The sequence below is a fragment of the Carassius gibelio genome, chromosome A24 (genome assembly GCF_023724105.1).
Source record: "Carassius gibelio isolate Cgi1373 ecotype wild population from Czech Republic chromosome A24, carGib1.2-hapl.c, whole genome shotgun sequence".
Classification (NCBI taxonomy): Eukaryota; Metazoa; Chordata; class Actinopteri; order Cypriniformes; family Cyprinidae; genus Carassius; species Carassius gibelio.
Window position 1 is genome coordinate 1,574,337 of NC_068394.1, and position 20,622 is coordinate 1,594,958.

The window sequence follows — 20,622 nt, forward strand, 5'->3', positions numbered from 1 at the left end:
CTATTATTTTTTATACATATAGTATTTGTATTAAATCTATATTCATTGACTTGAATTGAGAATCGATTATAGAATATAGAGCTTAAGATATTTGCCCGAACCTGACGGGACCCGATCGGACTTCATTTTGATTCGAGCTTCATTTATATCATTTTACACAGGCTCGGGCTTGTGCGGTAAATGAGCGGTCATGTAATGTGTTTCGATTAGCGCGAGAAAGATGCGAAAATGTATGCTGAGTAGTTGAAACAGAGGCTTGCCTCTGACGATTACGTTTCGGTAGCACCGGCAACTAAAGCAAAGTCTGAGGTTTGGAAAAGTTTTGACCGTGTTTATAATGAGAATAAGTGAATAATGATAGGTTCTATCGCTGGACCCACTGTCAGTGAGCGCAGGAACGCGCTGAAGCCATCTACAGTGGATTCAATCATTTTCCTCCACAAAACACGTAGGCCTTACCTAATCTTGGTGAGTAAATGTTTTTCAAATAAAAACTAAATATTTATTACATCTTAAACGCACAATGTAGATTGGGTAGGCTATATGAGCTAATGTTGGCATTAATATTTCATTATGTCAGCTGCTATGGCGAAGCAAATCCGGCAGAGCCTTTATCTTAATGAATTTTGTTATTGCCAAATACCCATCTTAATTATTTTTTTTTTAAGAAAGACTTGTTTTTATTCGTGCATTGGCCTATTTATATGCTAAATGAGCCTTCGTATACCTAGAACTATTTTTAGATTGCTGAGATATTAAGGTGTTACAGAGGACTTATTTTATTTCTTTGTTCAAACTTCCAAATGGCCTATTACATTAGTCATGTATAAATTATGTTAAAACATGTATAAATGACTCATTCCTGACAAAAGGCAAAATAGCTGCGTGCGTGCGTATAAGAAAAATGTCGGATTGTAAATGGGTTCAGGCTTTTAAAAAGCTGTCAATCAAAATGTACTTGTCGGGCTCGGGCCGAAATATGTCGGGCTTGGGTCCTGTCGGGCTTATCTTTTAAGGCCCGATTACAGTTGTAATAGAAAATCGAATTGAGAATCGAAACTGAAAATCAAATCGAGAATCGAAATCGAATCGATTTGAGAGCTTGTTAATCGAAATCGAATCGATCTGGAACATCTGAATCAATACCCAGCCCTAGTACCCAGCATGCATTGCATTATGAACCTTTTAATTGTCATCATCGTTGAGATTCATATGATGATTGTTGATGTCTCTCTTTGTGAGTTGCTGACACTAAAGCTCAAAATATTTCAAACCTAAACTGTTCTTATACTCACGTGTTCTGGTTATCACATTACTGTTTAAGCTTATAGCATGATAGGAAAAGAGATGTTTAATTCTCTCACATTTCAACACCAAATTATTATAGCAACAATTTAAGACAGTCTAAGAGGTCATGGTTGACACATCGAGCCATAATCACTTGACTATCCACATAAAAATTGCTATAATATATGTACATAAATATAGCAATTAAACAAAACTTAAAGTTCAAGTCAAGGGTAAAGAGCTCAACTAAAGGAAACACTGATCTCCACAATGGTAACATCAAATGAAACTAAAACATCATTATCTAAATCGCTGTAACTCTCAATAATATCTTTTGATCTCTGATCTGACAGAAATAAAGTCAGTCTGGTTAGTAATAAGTGAAGCTGGTAAAGCTGTTTGTTGATTGTTTAAATCTTCAGTTGATTTCATTTAAAGCTGTGGCTGAAGTCAGTTGTAGTTCTTGTGTGTGTCTTGTTTCTCTTTTCTTCAGTGATTCTGCTTGTTAACAGCAGCTGTTCATCAGTGTCTGAATTCACTCATTAGTTTTCATTGTCTCTGTCAGGTGGACTATATTGTTGCTATAATAATTTGGTGTTGAAATGTGAGAGAATTAAACATCTCTTTTCCTATCATGCTATAAGCTTAAACAGTAATGTGATAACCAGAACACGTGAGTATAAGAACAGTTTAGGTTTGAAATATTTTGAGCTTTAGTGTCAGCAACTCACAAAGAGAGACATCAACAATCATCATATGAATCTCAACGATGATGACAATTAAAAGGTTCATAATGCAATGCATGCTGGGTACTAGGGCTGGGTATTGATTCAGATGTTCCAGATCGATTCAATTTCGATTAACAAGCTCTCAAATCGATTCGATTTCGATTCTCGATTTGATTTTCAGTTTCGATTCTCAATTCGATTTTCTATTACAACTGTAATCGGGCCTTAAAAGATAAGCCCGACAGGACCCAAGCCCGACATATTTCGGCCCGAGCCCGACAAGTACATTTTGATTGACAGCTTTTTAAAAGCCTGAACCCATTTACAATCCGACATTTTTCTTATACGCACGCACGCAGCTATTTTGCCTTTTGTCAGGAATGAGTCATTTATACATGTTTTAACATAATTTATACATGACTAATGTAATAGGCCATTTGGAAGTTTGAACAAAGAAATAAAATAAGTCCTCTGTAACACCTTAATATCTCAGCAATCTAAAAATAGTTCTAGGTATACGAAGGCTCATTTAGCATATAAATAGGCCAACGCACGAATAAAAACAAGTCTTTCTTAAAAAAAAAATAATTAAGATGGGTATTTGGCAATAACAAAATTCATTAAGATAAAGGCTCTGCCGGATTTGCTTCGCCATAGCAGCTGACATAATGAAATATTAATGCCAACATTAGCTCATATAGCCTACCCAATCTACATTGTGCGTTTAAGATGTAATAAATATTTAGTTTTTATTTGAAAAATATAGTCCACCTGACAGAGACAATGCTGTTTTTTAACAGCAATTTTTAACAGTGTAGTCACAGCAACCAGAGAAAAACGATGCTAAACAGTTGAGGGTTAAGAGCCCAACTAAAGCAAACAATTATCTCCAAAACAGTTATTTCAAACTTGATTATTTTCAATAAAACATCAACATCAAAATATCAGTTAATTCTCAACAAGTTTTCTATGAAAGAAATAAAATCTGTACAGTTTGTAATAAGTGAAGATGCTTACTGTTCTGTTGCTGACAGTCATGTGACATTATACATATGTACGTATACATATATAGTGAAGGTGTTTGATCATAATAATTCTTTAGATAAAGACATTTGAATTTTTTTTTTGCTAGGCAGCTGTTGCTGGCAGTCATTTATATTGTATTAATGACTGATTATCATTGTCATTATACATACTATGTAGTTTAAGGAAACAGAAAATAATAATGTATAAAAATACAGTATTGTTATTTAAAAAAGTGAATTACTGTAATTTTTTATTAATATCATAATACTTAACATAACAGAGTAGTTAATTTAGAGATAATTTTACAGAGTTTTGTCTACAATTTAAAGTTAAAAATATATATATATATATATATATATATATATATATATATATATATATATATATATATATATATATATATATTTTTTTTTTTTTTTTTTTTTTTTAACAGTGTAGGGTGTGATTTGGGACACAGTATCTGAGCTTTAACTCTGAACGCTTATAGTTCAGAGTATAATAAAGTATGTTACTTTTTTTTGAAAACAAGAAATATTACCTAGAATGCATTGGTTTCAATAAAATTATTACGGTTTTAATGGTTAACAATGTCACTGTTAGAATTTGGCTTTTTATTTTTACAGCAAAGTTGCAGTTTTATACACGCACACATACACACACGCACACAATATATACATATATATATATATATATATATATATATATATATATATATATATATATATGTAGACAGATGTAATAGTTTTACCTTGATGGCAAGTAGATTCTGTCTCAACTGGTTCCAAAGGTTACAGTGCAGTTTGATGCTAGAAGGAAAAAAGAAAGTAACTATGACAAAACAAATATTTACTTATGGTGGGAACATTAAAACTCTCCGCTTCACTCTTTTTCATATTTATTTTTAGATATTACAGAATATTACTAAGTATTAAGCAATTTTAAGTGTAGGTAAAAAGGTCTATTATTTCCAGTACGATCATTTGTTAATTAAGATCAACATCTTATGAAGATAATTATTAAAAATAAAAAATCTTATGAACAGCAATACAAATTTTAAGTAATATGCATCACTGTTACCCTTGTTTATGATTTATTTGGATTTTAAAACAATGAGTGGGTAGATTTTTACCATTATAGGCTGGTTGTTTTCACACAATGCGGACCACACAACTGTGTACCTTATAAAAGTTAATTTTGCATTCTATGGCACCTTTAAGATATTTCAGTTCATTAATCATTAAAATAGTATCTACAATATGATCTAAAACAACTGACTTCTTACTTCTTCAGCTGACAAGGAGAACAACAGAAAAAAAAAAAAAGATCATAACACTCAAATTAACTCCCATTTTCTTAAAGTCACACAATTTGTTGGAAAACCTTGAAAAATAATTTTGAACTAAAATCTTGTTAACTATGTTACATTACCATATAAGGTGAAAATTGTAAATGGTTCAACATTGTGTTTTTGGTAGTAAAAACTATGAATTTCCATACTATCACACTCCCTTATGGGTGAAAAACTGTATTAGGACATGTATTAGGCAGAAATTACATATCCTGTAAATAATAATAATAATAATAATATACTGTGAAATGCATTGCAGCACAGGGTACCAAACCGTTACCATTAATGGTTTTACAAAGAACACATATTTTAGCAGGAAAGTGAAACAGAACACATACATGAGCTAATGAAACTGCATCAGAAACTACACAGTTACTGCCTTTAAATAAAGCAACATGCATGTGAAATGCACAAGTGAATAAAGCACAAGCAAGTGTAACTTGTAACAGTGATATATATTGCTTACAATGTGTTGTGCATAGGTTTTATTAAACAAAATGTAGTGATGTTGGTCTTAATTAACTAATGATTGTACTGCAAATAATAGGGCTATTTGCTAATGCATGCATTTGTATGTAATTTAAGAAAAGAGAAAATGTACTGTATAAAAACACAATAATTTTACTATATACAAATTGAATTACTGCTATTTGTTATTAATATAATAATTCTTAAAATAACAGCCAGGTAGTTGATTCAGTTGGCTTGAGAAAGCCAAGTTACAGAAATGCTATTTGAACTTTAGGTGTTTTGAGAAATCCAACTTACTGATTTAAAGCTTATTATTAGTGGTGCTTGCCAAATTATCTCACATGCTTATTATTATTCTAGATTCCATACAAAATTTGGTGTGTAACTCGCCACGTCTCATTAACCATTTAGCAACTGATCCCATAGACCAAGGATCGAGTTTAGCTTCAGCTCTCATAAAAACTCACCTGCCTGTATCTATCTAGTAATCCCGAAAACACTGATTGCCTTATTTTGGTGTGTTTAATTAGGGTTGGAGCTAAACTCTGCAGGACTGACATTATAAAAGGCCCAAATAGATATGTTTGGATCTCAGTGTCATAGAGACATAGGTATGGGCTAATTTGACTGGTGTCAGCAAACAGCCAATCATAAATACCCTTTACCTCTTCCTAGCAACCACTGTAGAGCACCCTAACAACACTAACCCATAGGGGCATATCTTAGAATCTGAATGGCATAGAGACTTGGGAATTGATTTAAATAATTCATACTGGCAAGCAGCCTTTGGAGTATCATCACTGGCATCTGCCAAGCCCCTCCTGTTTTATGGAAATGTGGCTAAATGATAATCACAATGTGAACATTGAGAAATTTACTACAATCTGAGCTGAAAGTGATAAGGTAAAATCACAGAAGTCTGCTGGTGGGGGACTCTGTATACTGTACATGTTGATAAGAACTGGGCATTGCAGTTTACTATTGTTGAACAGAGATGTGCCCCAGAATATGAGACCTTGGGTGTATTGTTAAGACCTTATTATCTGCCTCTGAAATTTGGCGGAATAACCATACTACTTGTGTATGTACTGGGAACTAATAATATCGAGGCAGAGAGTGCTTTAATAGGAAAATAAAGGAATTAAGAGCTTATGTCACAGTTATGGACTTTAGTCTGGTTCTTTTCTGTTGGTAAATTCGAGTTCCTGTTTGCCCTTTTTTGGTTCTGTTCCTGGTCTCATTAGTTCATCATTAGGTTATATTCCATTTACCTGGTTGTCCCTCGTTAGTCACCATACTTAAGTTCCCCTCTCTGTACCGGTCTCGGTCGGCTATTATATTGTTTCATACTGCTTGTTTCCCTGTGTCTGGATTGATCTTCATCTTATTGGATAATTATTAAACGTTATATTGGAATATCGTCATCTTCATTGGTTTTTCTTCTACAAGAGCATGACACCATGATACAAAAAGCAAAAATAGATTTTAAAAGTCAGGTAGAGCAGGGGTTTTCAAATGGTGAGTCACACAATGCAGGGGTGGACTGGGACCAAAAACCATAACTTTACAGTAGCATTTTTCGTTGTCGAATTTTACTACCCACTGTTTTAGTGGGAGAGAGGAAAATCTGACAGCATCTGACAGTCAGAATCCAAAGACACTCCTGAACGCCCAAAGCTACACAGGCATTTCAACAGCTCAATCATCTTTTTGCATCACTCCAGCCCTGACCCATCCAGATTTGAACCATCAGTTCATGATGGAAGTGGATGTAGGAGTAGGTGTCATACTATACCAATGAAAGAGCGTGTGTACTTCTCTAAGAAGATGTCACAGGCAGAGCAAAATTACAACACTGGGAGTTACTGGACATCAAACTCACACTGGAAGAGTGGAAACACTAGTTGGAAGGGGCTCAACATCCATTAATTTACATTTTAAATTTATCAGACGCTTTTATTCAAAGCGACTTACAGTTTATTCAGGCTATAATTTTTTTTTACCAGTGTGTGTTTTTCCTGGGAATTGAACCCCTGACCTTTTGCACTGCTATTTTTTTTTTATTTAACCCATATTTTACCAGGAATAATCTCTTGAGGTAAAAATCTCTTCTACCAGGGAGTCCTGGCCAAAATGGCAGCATACAAAATGTTCACACATAAAATATTACAAGACAAACATTAAAGGAAAAAAAAAAAAAATCCTGTCACAAAAATGTCCAGCACTCAAGATTAATGTAATATATAAATGTTAAGTAAAACAGGAACATGATTCTTTCAAATGTGACATCAAAAGGTTTCTAAAAAATATTTAACGATGGCAGCATGTTTAGCTTCAAAATACTCTGCATTTCATTCCATAGTCTGGGCGCATAACAGGAAAAGGCAGTTTTACCAATGATCGAGGCACAGTTAAAAGTAATTTAAAAGACGATTTAGTTTTTTAACTACCAGAACAATAAGATAGAAGACTACAGATATACAGAGGCAGTTCACCTATATGCATGTAAATCACATCGCCATAGTCCAGCACAGAAAGAAAACAACTTTGAATAATTCTCTTTTTGGCTTCAAAAGGAAAACATTTCTTTAAACGAAAAAGAAACCCCAATTTGGGTCTGAGTTTTTTTGAAAGATTGTCAATATGAATATTAAAACCTAACCTTTCATCAAGCCTTATGCCCAGGTATTTATAGGTATTTACTCTTTCTACACAGTCCCCTTCCAAAGTTAAAATGGGTGGAATCACGAGTTTGTTACAAGAGCGAGTAAACAGCATATATTAATGCAATGCTCTTCCACTGAGACACAGGAACTCATAGTCATAACTGATCACAGGAATCCCCAAATCACAGTAACAGCTCTTAGCATAAAACCCTCAAAGCAGACACTTTATCATGGCTTCGCCAACCAGATCCATTATAAGAAAACCCGGGACCCATTCTCTCACCCACAGTATTCACATGTCCAATCATATGGGATGTGAATTACCAAATTCTTGCTGCCACTCTCACAGAATCAACTCATCTGCGAGTTCCGGAATGGAGTTTGTATGTACCTTCCACTTTGCATCTCACCCTTCTGGATTCCATCCACCATTCTCCGGGATCGGGTCCCCCAGGCAGCCAACGAACATCCAATGGCAGAGGGGCTGGCTCCAGTATCTCGTGGATTGTGATGGGTACGGTCCCAAGGAGAGATCATGGGCAGACAAAGATGATATTCTGGATCCGACACTCTTCCCCAACTTCCACCAGTCGCACCAAGATCGTTCCATTCCTAGGGGGTGCGGTTGTCCTCATCTTCGGTCATGGGCGCCAGGAGACGCCCGTGGGAGAGGGGTTACTTTCACAGATTTACCAGCCACCTGCACTCGTTCACAATCACAAGAGTACTAATTACGAACACCTGATGTCACTTACCTGAGCACTATATTTATTCACCTCAGTATCTCACTTGACTGGTCTCAAGTTTGCATACATTACCTCAAGCCTCTCCACATCACTCTGGATCTCTATGGCTCTGTGTCTCCTCCCTTTCGAGTTGATTAATGTGTATACGCGTTATAAGTCATTTTCTCCTGATAACCCCGAAAATAACTTAATTTACACTTTCAGTTTTGATCGTACAGTTAAGAGCAGTACATCAATTGAATCTGTAAAGGGTCTACTTTTTTGTATACAGACCTAATAACAAAACTTTGTGCATTTATAAAATAAAGATAACAAACAAGATGTGCTGTCTGCAGCCTTTGTCTGCGGTGATCTTCATTTACAAATGCGTCATTAAAATGAACTGTAACTCAGTGAATACTTAAAGAGACATGAGAGAGATATCTGTAGAAATCTTGACATGTCTATTTTTAAACTAAACAAGAGCTGCTGAAAACAAATATTCTGTGATAAAGTTATCCATATGTAAAGAATTTCAGTTGCAATTTCTGTTTTTCACGTCTCCCCTCATTATCTTCTAATGCGACCATGCCCATGCGCTGAACATGCTTTTGAGACGATAATGTTTCACTGAAGCGCGTGGCTTGAATACGCCCATGCAACAGAAAACAAAGCAGCGAGATTGTTCTTCAAGGTTTTTTATTTTACTCTTTTTGCTTCGTGATGAGAGGAATAAGACTTAATTCACCCCAACAAGATTTGATGTGGATTACCTCAGGATCTGAGATTTGGATTTCCTCAGAAAAAAAAGAAGTGAAGTGACATTCAGCCAAGTATGGTGAACCATACTCAGAATTTGTGCTCTGCATTTAACCCATCCGAAATGCACACACACAGAGCAGTGAACACACACACACTGTGAGCACACACCCGGAGCAGTGGGCAGCCATTTATGCTGCGGCGCCCGGGGAGCAGTTGGGGGTTCGATGCCTTGCTCAAGGGCACCTAAGTCGTGGTATTGAAGGTGGAGAGAGAGCTGTTCATGCACTACCCCCACCCACAATTCCGTCCGGCCCGAGACTAGAACTCACAACCCTTCGATTGGGAGTCCAACCCTCTAACCATTAGGCCACGACTTCCCGTGGTGCGTATAATAAAGTGTTATATTCCTCACTAACTGTGTGAGCCAGGGGTGTGTTTGGATTATACAGTTTATTCAATCAATACATAGTAACGCACCACATTTAATGTCCAGTAATGTTAATGGCGTTGTAACGATGGGAAAAGTAATTAATTAGATTACCCTGTTACTGAAAAAATAACATTGTTACCTAACGCTGTTCTTTTAAACGGCGTTATTCCAAACACTGCACATGTAATATAAGTCCTGTTGGTGTAGTCAAACCAATCATCAGGGTCAAACCAATCACTGCGTTCTGTACTCCCTTGCTTGCCTGTACGGAGTTGATCCTTTTAAAATCACCTAATGCATTTCGTAATGGTCTGTATATATGTTGAGTCAACAACAAGACATATAGGCTAGGCCTACTGAATTGTCTTTATAATCTTAGTCTGTTATTAGGCCACACTAAGCATTTTGCTGTATGGGAGGATAAAGTTTGCGCATTGTGTTCATAGCCATCTGCTTGCCTTGTAGTACATTAAATAATAACTATATATCAAATTTGGTCTTTTAATTGAACTTAATGTTTCTTAATACATTATGCCGTATTAAGTGTTTGTTTTTTTCTACAGGAGGAAAATGCTTAACGAAAGACTTTGTGCATTGCGTTCATAGTCTCCTGTTCTGTGGCCAATAAAGACTGCAAGTGACATTGCTAGCGGAAGCACAAGTGTCTGAGAGTGCAAGTCTGAGAATGCAAGTGTGAGAGTGCAAGTGCAAGTCTGCAGCCAGACCCTTCTCACATCTATACAGATAGTCATTATGCTTTCGGCGTGGTACATGACTATCTCACCTAATGAAAAAGACATGTTCTCATCACTAGCAATGGGAGCGAAATACAACATGCTTCCATAATTCGTCACTTGATTGCAGCATGCCACTTACCAAGAGAAGCAGCCGTGATCAAAGTAATATCACATCAATCTGACAAATCCAAAGAAAGTCAAGGAAACACGGCAGCAGATGTAGCAGCTAGAGAAGCAGCTTTACTTTCTCCTACTCCTGTCACCTTGGTTCAAGAAAGCAGAAAATATAATCCTGAGCTCCATCTTCTGTCATATCACACAGAGACAGAAGAAGAGAATGAACAATGGGAAAAGGTAGGAGCAAAAGAAGATGATCAGGGTATCTGAAGAATTCCAACAGGACAAGTGGTAAATTGGAACAAGAAAATAATTAATGCAGTTGTATCATAGAAAAGTGCATGCTGGAGCAATGAAAGCAATGAAAGCTCAAATCAGCGAGACTTGGTGGTGGCCACAAATGATGAGAGACATGAATGATTATTGTAGGAGATGTTTGATCTGTATAAAAGCAAATGTGGAAAACCTGTAAAGGTAAAAATGTCACATGCACTCAGAACAACAGGGCCATGGACACATCTTCAAATTGATTTCACAGTACCATTGTCAGATAGATGGTATCATTGGTCACAAGTGAAGCCTTGTTTAGTGAATGAACAAAATGATAGCGATAGCTTATAGCCTGAATGTTCATCCATTACTTTTAAAAACTGGGTAACAAGGAGTGATTTTTAATGATTTCTCTGCTTTCATTTCAGGAATCAATTCTATTGACAATGATTAGAGATGGTTGCAATTTATAGAGTAAAATATGATATTACTCACTTAAAACCAGTGTTGGGGAGTAACTAGTTACATGTAACGGCGTTACATAATTTAATTACAAAATAAATGTAACTATAATCAGTTACAATTACTAAGAAAAAATTAGTAATTGAATTACAGTTACTTATGAAATTTTTAAACATTAAAAAGGGGATTACATATGAATATTTCACACATCCACATACATGTAACGGTGGCCAGCAAGTAGTGCTGTGCAGGTAAACCTCACTCCCCGATCTCAAGAGACGCACTAGCGACAGACGTTAGTGGCTGTAGCCATTTAGCCTCCTTGTTAGTGTGTCCGCCTCCCATGCCGGAGACCTGGGTTCGAGCCCCGCTCGGAGCGAGTGCGAGGAGCATCAGAGAGGACCCGGGAGAGAGGGGTTACATTGGTGCCGTGACCCGGATGGGAGTGAGGTTTAGGGGGGTGAGTGTAACGGAGCCCAGCAAGTGGTGCTGTGCAGGTAAACCTCACTCCCCGATCTCAAGAGATGCACTATCGACAGACGTTAGTGGCTGTAGCCATTTAGCCTCCTTGTTAGTGCTTCCGCCTCCCATGCTGGAGACCTGGGTTCGAGCCCAGCTCAGAGTGAGTGCGAGGAGTGTCAGAGAGGACCCGGGAGAGAGGGGTTACATACAGATTTAAATTATTTCTTCTGAGACACACGGCCGCGATGCAGATGCAGTCTGGTTCATAATCCAGGCATAAAAACGGGATTGCTATTGCCTAACGCAGACAGAATATGCCACATTTTGGACAAATAAATCAAAAGTAGGTCAGTACACTTGAAACAAAGCATGGACTAGTGTCTGTGAATATTAAGCCATTATGAATCCTGCACGTTCTGCATGTCTGTGGAAAACAGGCGCGGACCGGACATCAGACCGGGACAATTCCCGATCGCCTGGCAGACGATTTGTCCCGCTATTTTAATATTGTTATTGTAAAATTGCCTGTCGAATGTACTAAAGCGATAATTTCCGAATCCGGCATTCGATAATTACATCTCTAATAAATCATGGATTGGTTAGTTGTGGCTGGCAATGGTTGAGCGCGCGCGATCTCCGCGCCTCCGCCGAACGGTTTTGATCAGACTCAGAGTAATCAATGCAAGAGAGAGAGACTGGAGTAGACTGTAGCACACAGCTGGAGCAGAGAAGCAAAACTACTGTTCAGGGTGTGCAGTGCAGGTCAGTTTCATCTGTAAAGATGCTATTGTAGTTTTGTATTTGTTCACTTAGTCAAGGAGCAACAGCACATTGATCACACTCACTCAAAATACTGTATAAAATACATCATTATTATCTATTGTAATGTTACAGTAGTAATTTAGCTGAAAAACAATGATATTTTGCTATAAATCCAGAGACAAAGGTTACTATTGTTAAACCATGCCACAAATTAAAAATTATTTTACACATTTATTTATTTAAAAACAAATACAAATGGTAATCCATTTGCAAATAATAAAAAAAAACGGTTAATGTACTTTTATATAATAAAAGCATGGTACATTTTTTGTAAGGGAAAAACATGACTCATGTTCAGAATTAGAATTTTTCTATAAATAAATTTAAGTGATGCACTCATTTTGACGTAGGCAATTTAGAAAGTATAGTTTTGTTAAATCTTGAGTATTAAAGTCATGAGAGAGATGGATAACATCTTGTTTGTATGAGTTCAAGATTTCCTGGTCTGAAATTTTTTCCCAGTCCACCCCTCATGGAAATTGATGCAGACATGCGGTATAATTTACTATACATAGGCCTACTGAAGCTCAGAGTGTTTTCAACATCTGCCGTCTCTATTTATGAGTACATGAACACATAATCACTTCATGAATCACTTCATGAGCATTTAACTTGTTTTGTGAAAACTATCATCACATACAAAGAGCAGCAATGTTTCAGGAGTTTAGTACACAGAATAGGAGGTATGCCTTATTAGATAAAAAATATTTGAGTTGATGTATATGCTTTTATTTATTATTTTTTAATTAACAATTTTTCTTTCCAAACTATTGTTGGAAGCAGTGTTTCCTGTAATTATGCAAAGATTTGGTTTCAAAAAAAGTTTCACTAAACAATTTCTTATGATTTTAAAATTGCATTGAACTTCAGATTAATCTTAAAGTAAAATGCAGAACTAAAGTCTGATTGTGCGGTGGATGTTCAAATTTGATCACCTTAATTCAAGTGATGAAGGATGGTGAAAATCTGACAGTATTGAGCTCTACTTTAAGGTTAAACCTGCATGGTGTAAATGTTTGAAAATGATTAACAGTTGCAAATAAACATTTATTAGAAATGTTTAAAAGTATTCAAAAAGTAATCAGTTACATTACTTTAATAAAGTAATTTAAAAAGTTACACTACTATTACATTTTAAATAGGGTAACTTGTAATCTGTAACCTATTTCATTTCCAAAGTAACCTTCCCAACACTGCTTAAAACACAACCCCACAAACAATCAGCACCTGCTTACTGATTCACAACCCCAAGGGATAGGATTCTTTAACATCAACATTTATGTTAGTTTGTTATTACTTTACGAGTCCAGGCACTTGTGAAGATTAATTTTTCCTTTTCTTTAGATAACTGGGGTTCATTTTAAATACATACACCTAGACGTAATTACACACATAGTATGCCGGAACATATCATGGGTTGGGGTTATTTTGTTTTGTTTTGTTCCCGATTCCTTATGTTTCTATTCTTCTGTCCTTTGTATGTCTCTTGTTCTTTAGTTTACTTTTTCTCTCCTTACTATCACTCCGCTAGGTGGCAATGTTGATGTGGAACTGACGGCGGTAGTTCCAGACAGGGGGAGATTTAGATCAAAAATTTGTTATTTTAATATTATTTATATGTATTTGTGAAGTTTTAGTGCATGATGAAGTTATATTTACTGCATGAGTTAAAGTCTGCATGAACATGTTAAGATCATATGACAGACACAGGGAGAAGAGCTAATTTTGACAATACCAGAATGTGTACATGCAGGAACGTGTGTACATGTAACATGTTGCACTGATGGCTAGGATGGTTTAGTAAGAAGAGTATTTTTCCAGCGTGCATCAATGGAGTCTTTTAAAAAAGGGGGAGGAGACCGAAAGAAACTCTAGGTTTACCGAAAAAAACCTGCTCCTGACCAGGTTAGTTTCATAGAGTAAGTTATTATGGTAACTGACTCTGAGTATAAGTTAGTTGTCTTTCGGAAACGGGCTTGACTTACCCTGCTATCTCAGGTTTGACAAACCTCCCATTCTGAAACAGAAAACATTGAGTTTCCCTCATTTTAGGGTTAGCATACTCAGAGTTTTAACTCAACCTCCTTTCTGAAACAGGCCCCAGGTGTTCATCACTATCATAATCATAATCATCTAATTAACTGCAACTAATTAATTAATTTTTTCTCTTTGTAGTGTGGCGACTACAGGATATGCAGTGGGGTTAAACTGTGTGTTATAACTCTTTCAGAAGGTGGAGATCTTGAAGGTTATTAAGCAATTTTAAATAATTAAAGAAAAAAATATATTAACATTTCCATAAATATTACTTTAGAAAACTATATAAATTTATGTAAACATTATATTTATATTACATATTATATTATATTATATTATATTATATTATATTATATTATATTATATTATATTATATTATATTATATTAAATTTCTTCCTGGATGATGGACCATCACCTTCAACTCAACCTTGCCAAGACAGAACTGCTTGTGATTCCAGCAAACCCATCGTTCCATCACAATTTCACCATCAAGTTAGGCACTTCAACCATAACTCCTTCAAAAACAGCTAGAAACCTTGGAGTTATGATTGATGATCAGATGACTTTCTCAGACAACATTGCTAAAACTGTCCGATCCTTCAGATTTTCTTTATTTATGGAAGTAAAATAATGACATATGTCTTTGAAACAAAAAAGCATGCTGAATAGCACTAACTGAAAAGAATATGCATTGCATTAACAGTACTTGCATTTTAATCCCTTGTATTTCCAGGGCTTGCATTTTTAGGTCCTGAAATTTAACATAGTTGTTCGTTTAAGCTGTAAATATTTGAATTTAAAATATTTCACACACCTTTTCATAATTAAAAACTCAATAATTCATATTCACGTTCCAGAATTCACTTCCAAAATATTCAATCGGTTTAAAAATACGATGTATAATATTCGACAGGCAAATTTCGGTCCATTTTATTTCACTTTCCAAATTCGCTTCCACAAATTCAGTGGTTAAAATTCGGCAGATAATTCGCCCTTTCACATCCTGGAGCTGCAGGAATAGCAGTAGAGCACAGAGGCATGATCTCCATCTCCTGTCAGTCGCTCACCAGCAGGTGGTGCAAGCGGCTTCTGATGAAGACCAAAGCAACAGGTGGATTAAATAATACAGTTACAAAAACTGATCTGCAGAAATTAAGCAAGCCTAAGTAGAAGTTTTGATTATCGGGGCATGTGGAAAAGTCGATTGTGTGAATGTGAATGTTTATTTCAACATCTTTGCCTTTACCATAGACTGTATAAAGGCTGTTACCCTTAGCCTATTAAGCAGCATTCTCTACCATAAAGGAGATTATAATGGGATTTTACCCAACGCTGAAGTACAGAACTAACATTACATCTAAGAAATACATATATTGCTTTCGGTTGTTTAGTTTCCATAATTTTGTGTCATGGCTTGTGTGTCGCTGTGCTGTCCCCTCACGTCACACTCCTCCAGGATTCCCCAATGATGAGTAACGCTTCTCAATCAATTAATACTATGATATAAGACCTCAGATCTCAGATTACACTTTATTGATGATTATGCAAACTATATAGACAGTTAAGCAGATGTAAAATATGGACGAACGCTCAAGGTTTCACGCAATTCCCTCAGAAATCTGTTAAAGAAAAGAAAACTGATTAACGTGGCTCAGCGCACTAACAGCGATTACATTTACATTTATTCACTTAGCAGACGCTTTTATCCAAAGCGACTTAAACTCACATTTTACTGATGAAGCAAATTATATACAGACAGATGAGGATATTAACGCAAGTCACTTAATAAGAAAAACTCCGTGTCAAACTTTAACGTTAAAAAATTAACGTCTTTTATTGCCTCAAGATATTAAATTCGGTATCTAATTAATACAATATATTACTGTATATGTGTATGTACTGTATATGTACATTTCAGCAGATGAGCCCAGAAATGAGCCCCACAAACCAAAAAGTTTCACCAAATCATTTTTTCTTTTTCGTAAAAAGAAAACCAAGCGCAGTAGTTTTATGTTTGATATTTGTTGTCTATTCGCCTAAGCTGCTTTAGGGACCATCTGCAAATTTACCTCAAAATGAAACGTAGTACAATATTAAATTCAAATTAATCAGTTTACACTAAATTAATAATATACTCAAACTGACTAAATATATATGGCCAATAACTTATTTCTCTTTGTATGGACGCTACAGAAATATTGTTTAAGAAAAAATAGTAAGTCAGTCTTGTATCTAGCAATGTACAACAACTGTTGGAACATGAAAAACCCTTTCCAGGGATCTTTAATATGCAAATAATTGTATACTGTAAATATATGAAGGGAGGTATTGGCAAAATCTCACCTGTAGATAATCACTATGAGAAATACAAGATTTAGAATTTGACAGTACATTATTTAATTTTTTTATTAAAACACATTGGACCTTTTAACCCAGTCAGTGGAATTGTCAGATGGTCCCTTGGGTCCCTGCTCTCTCCAGGAAGACGCGGAAATTTCAGCAATGGATAAATGGATTTGCAGCACTAAAAACTGTATGTAGTTGCTCTGCTACTAAATTAATTTAAAAATGGCAATCCATATACAGCCAAGATCAGCTGTTCCTTCATCTTGGCTGAGCTGAACTTTGTTACGGAAAAGGCGAGGAAGCTACATGACCTGCGGCGCGCTTGCGGTATTCTGAAAAGTTGAGATGTTTTTAACTCGATGCGGTGCGGACGCGCTCGTTTTTTTCCAGGTGCATCCGCTCCGCACCGAGTTTAAAACATCTCAACTTTTCAGAATACCGCAAGCGCACCACGGGTCATGTGACAGGAACTAACCAGTCAGCTTTATCCTTTCCCGTAGCAACTTTGAAAGCTCAGCCAAGATGAAGGAACAGCTGATCATAGCTGTATATGGATTGCCATTTTGAAATAAATTTAGTAGCAGAGCTACTGCAAGCTATTTTTAGTGCTGCAAATCCATTTATCCTTTGCTGAAATTTCTGCGGCTTCATGGAGAGAGCAGGTCATGGTTGCTTAGCAACGGCAGACGCCTCATGAGCGCAACTATAATAACTATACAATCTCCTATATGGTAGAGAATGCTGCTTAATAGGCTATGGGTAACAGCCTTTATACAGTCTATGGTAAAGGCAAAGATGTTGAAATAAACATTCACATTCACACAATCAGCTTTTCCACATGCCCCGATAATCAAAACTTCTGCTTAGCGCCTGCTCCATTTATGCAGATCAGTTTTTGTAACTGTATTATTTAATCCACCTGTTGCTTTGGTCTTCATCAGAAGCCGCTTGCACCACCTGCTGGTGAGCGACTGACAGGAGATGGAGATCATGCCTCTGTGCTCTACTGCTATTCCTGCAGCTCCCGGATGTGAAAGGACGAATTATCTTATGTCACACCTCTGTTTATCAATTTGCTCTGGTTACCAATAGCTACTCGCTTAAAATTCAAGGCATTGATGTTTTCCTACAAAACTACCACTGGCTCTGCACCCATTTACCTAAATTTGTTACTTCAGACTTATGTGCCTCTAGAAGCTTGCATTCTGCAAGTGAACGTCGCTTGATTGTTCATCCCAAAGAAGCACAAAGTCTCTTTTACGGACTTTTAAATTAAATGTTCCTCCTGGTGGAATGACCTCCCCAACTCAATCCGAGTAGCTGAGTCCTTAGCCATCTTCAAGAATCGGCTTAAAACACATCTCTTCCATCTTTATTTGACCTTCACTCACTATTCTAATTCTATTCTTTAAAAAATCTAACTACCTTTCTAATCTTTTTGTATTCTATTTTTCTTTTCATTTATTATGCAATTATATATATATATATATATATATATATATATATATATATATGTGTGTGTGTGTGTGTGTGTGTGTGTGTGTGTGTGTGTGTGTGTGTGTGTGTGTGTGTGTGTGTGTTTGTAAAGACCTCTAACTAGCTTGCTCTATTCTTTTTTTATTCTATCTGTTTTTTTTTATTTATTATATTATTTAAAAGCTCTTGCTACGTGCACTGTGTTAAGCTAACTGAGCTAATATCATTGCTCTTTTTGTTGTTTTTGATTGCTTCCACTGTCTTCATCTGTAAGTCGCTTTGGATAAAAGTGTCTGCTAAATGAATAAATGTAAATCTAAATGTAAACAGAATAATAATAATAATTATTCATTTGAAAATTAAATCTTCTCATATTAATTAGTTTTATATTTATGTTGTGTATTAGCACATATCTTAGCAACAAATAAAAAAGGCTAAATATTGATACATATCTGAGATATTACTACATAACTGATATTTTAATATTTAATGACATATCCTTTACGATAGTAATTATAATGCATACCATGTCATTTAACCTAAGTCACACTGTAAAGAATATCTTAGACCATAATTAAGTTCAGAATTCATTAGAATTGATCTACTCACAATGTGATGCTCTGAACAGTCCGTCCTTCTTCAGCTGACTCAAAGAATCTGTGGACAATCAGATCAGAAAGACATCCTATTTATATTCAAGGCAACACCCTGTTTCTGAAAGTCATGTGATTTTTGGGAACACGTTATTTAATTATTTATTTATACTTATTTTATTTTATTTATTTATGCATTTATGTGTAACAGATCTCTCCAGATCTCAGCATCTTCACTTATTACAAACCAGTCTGACTTTATTTCATATGGATCTTTTTATTGAGATTTAACAGAGGTTTAGATGTTGATGTTTTTATTGAAAATAATAATGTTTTAAAGGAATCATATGATGTGATTTTAAGTTTTCTTTTCTCTTTGGAGTGTTACAAGCTGTTCATGCATAGATAAGATCCCTAAAGTTATTAGATATTTATACGAGATATTCTTTATAAAAGTTAAGACTCGCCACGACAGAGCAGACTGGTGTTTCTGTACTACTATGATGCAATCTGCAAGCCTAAGGTGATGGAAAGGTCTTTATGGACTACTTGAATACTGCCAGACGCAGTTTTGTGTGTGTTTTTGCTCCCCTTGTGCTCCGTGACTCAGTTTCGGTCTCCTGTGTATTTAGTTCATTCAACCCAGGTCTTGCTGATGTTTGTTTTATTAATTCCTGGAGTTCCTCCTCTTCCTCTCAATCACGTCCGGTGTATCTATAATGATCCCCATTTTATGTTTCTCCATCTGCTGTTAAATGTTTGTTCTCTTTGCTGTTCTGTGTGTGTCTTAATCCTATGTTTCTTTATTTGGATAAATAAAGATGGCTCCATGTAGATCTACTCTGATGTGTCTGCGATTCTTTGTTCCCCCACAATAGCAGCAGCCGAATTGTGACAAATACACACATTTAATGCAGATAACAAAAGTAAGCAAGAGACAACAGTACTATAAAAAGTAGTACATGATAACGGTTGATATGCAATATGTGTGGTAACCCCATGTGTGCATGACATACAGTATAAAACACAAAAGAACACTACATATCATTGGGCATTATAACTTTTACCTGGAATTTAAACATGAAGCAAATTAAACACTTTTAGGGGCCATTTCTTCATTACACATCTGAAGCCCAAAAATGTTGTGCATTATGAACAGCTCGTGAACATGGTTTTTCTGTATGGGTCAGATTGATTCAAATTGTCTGTACTTGTTGAAAGATGTTATCAACCAGGATTCCCATCTTCAATTAAGATGCTTTTCTTGATCAGATTTCTGTAAACTAAAACACATCCTCTCAGCATCATGACTCAGCATCCAACTCTCTCTAAGTTTCGGTTTCTCTCTTTCTGTGTTTGTGTCCATTAGGAATATGAGAAGATGCAGTGATCCACCCTGCTCCATTACCAGCAGAACTTTAATTAAATTAAAGCTTATAGCTTGATGTCTAGAGTTGGATTTGCTGAAGGTTGCGGGTTTGAGTTTCAGTTTCACACAGGAAATGTATATGTGGGAGTGAAAGAACAACTCTCTCATCCACCTTCAGTAACCACGACTGAGCTTCCCTTGAGCAAGACACTGAACCCTTTATTGCTTCCCGGGTTATTTGTCTACACATCACTTTCACTTTTATTATAAACCCCCAGATTTATAATAATGATTAAAAAAAAGTTTACACTGACAGACTAAATTATGTTTTTCATAGTTATTTAATATCAATCTCTTCCCCTACCTCTAGACCATTTTATTTAATAATGTTAATTCAAGTGGGTAAGTGTTTTGGAAAAAATAGTTTCAAAACAACTAGAATAAATCTAAAACTTGATGTCAGTGAATATTAATGTGGTCGTCTCTC

General features: G+C 35.8%; 2 protein-coding genes across 4 annotated transcripts in view; both read left to right on the forward strand.

Moving 5' to 3' along the window:
- Positions 1-20,622, forward strand: part of LOC127946564 (uncharacterized) — a 321,463-nt gene that overhangs the window by 136,214 nt on the left and 164,627 nt on the right. The window lies entirely within an intron of this gene.
- LOC127946562 (uncharacterized) overlaps positions 1-20,622 on the forward strand; it is a 220,082-nt gene that overhangs the window by 66,509 nt on the left and 132,951 nt on the right. The window lies entirely within an intron of this gene.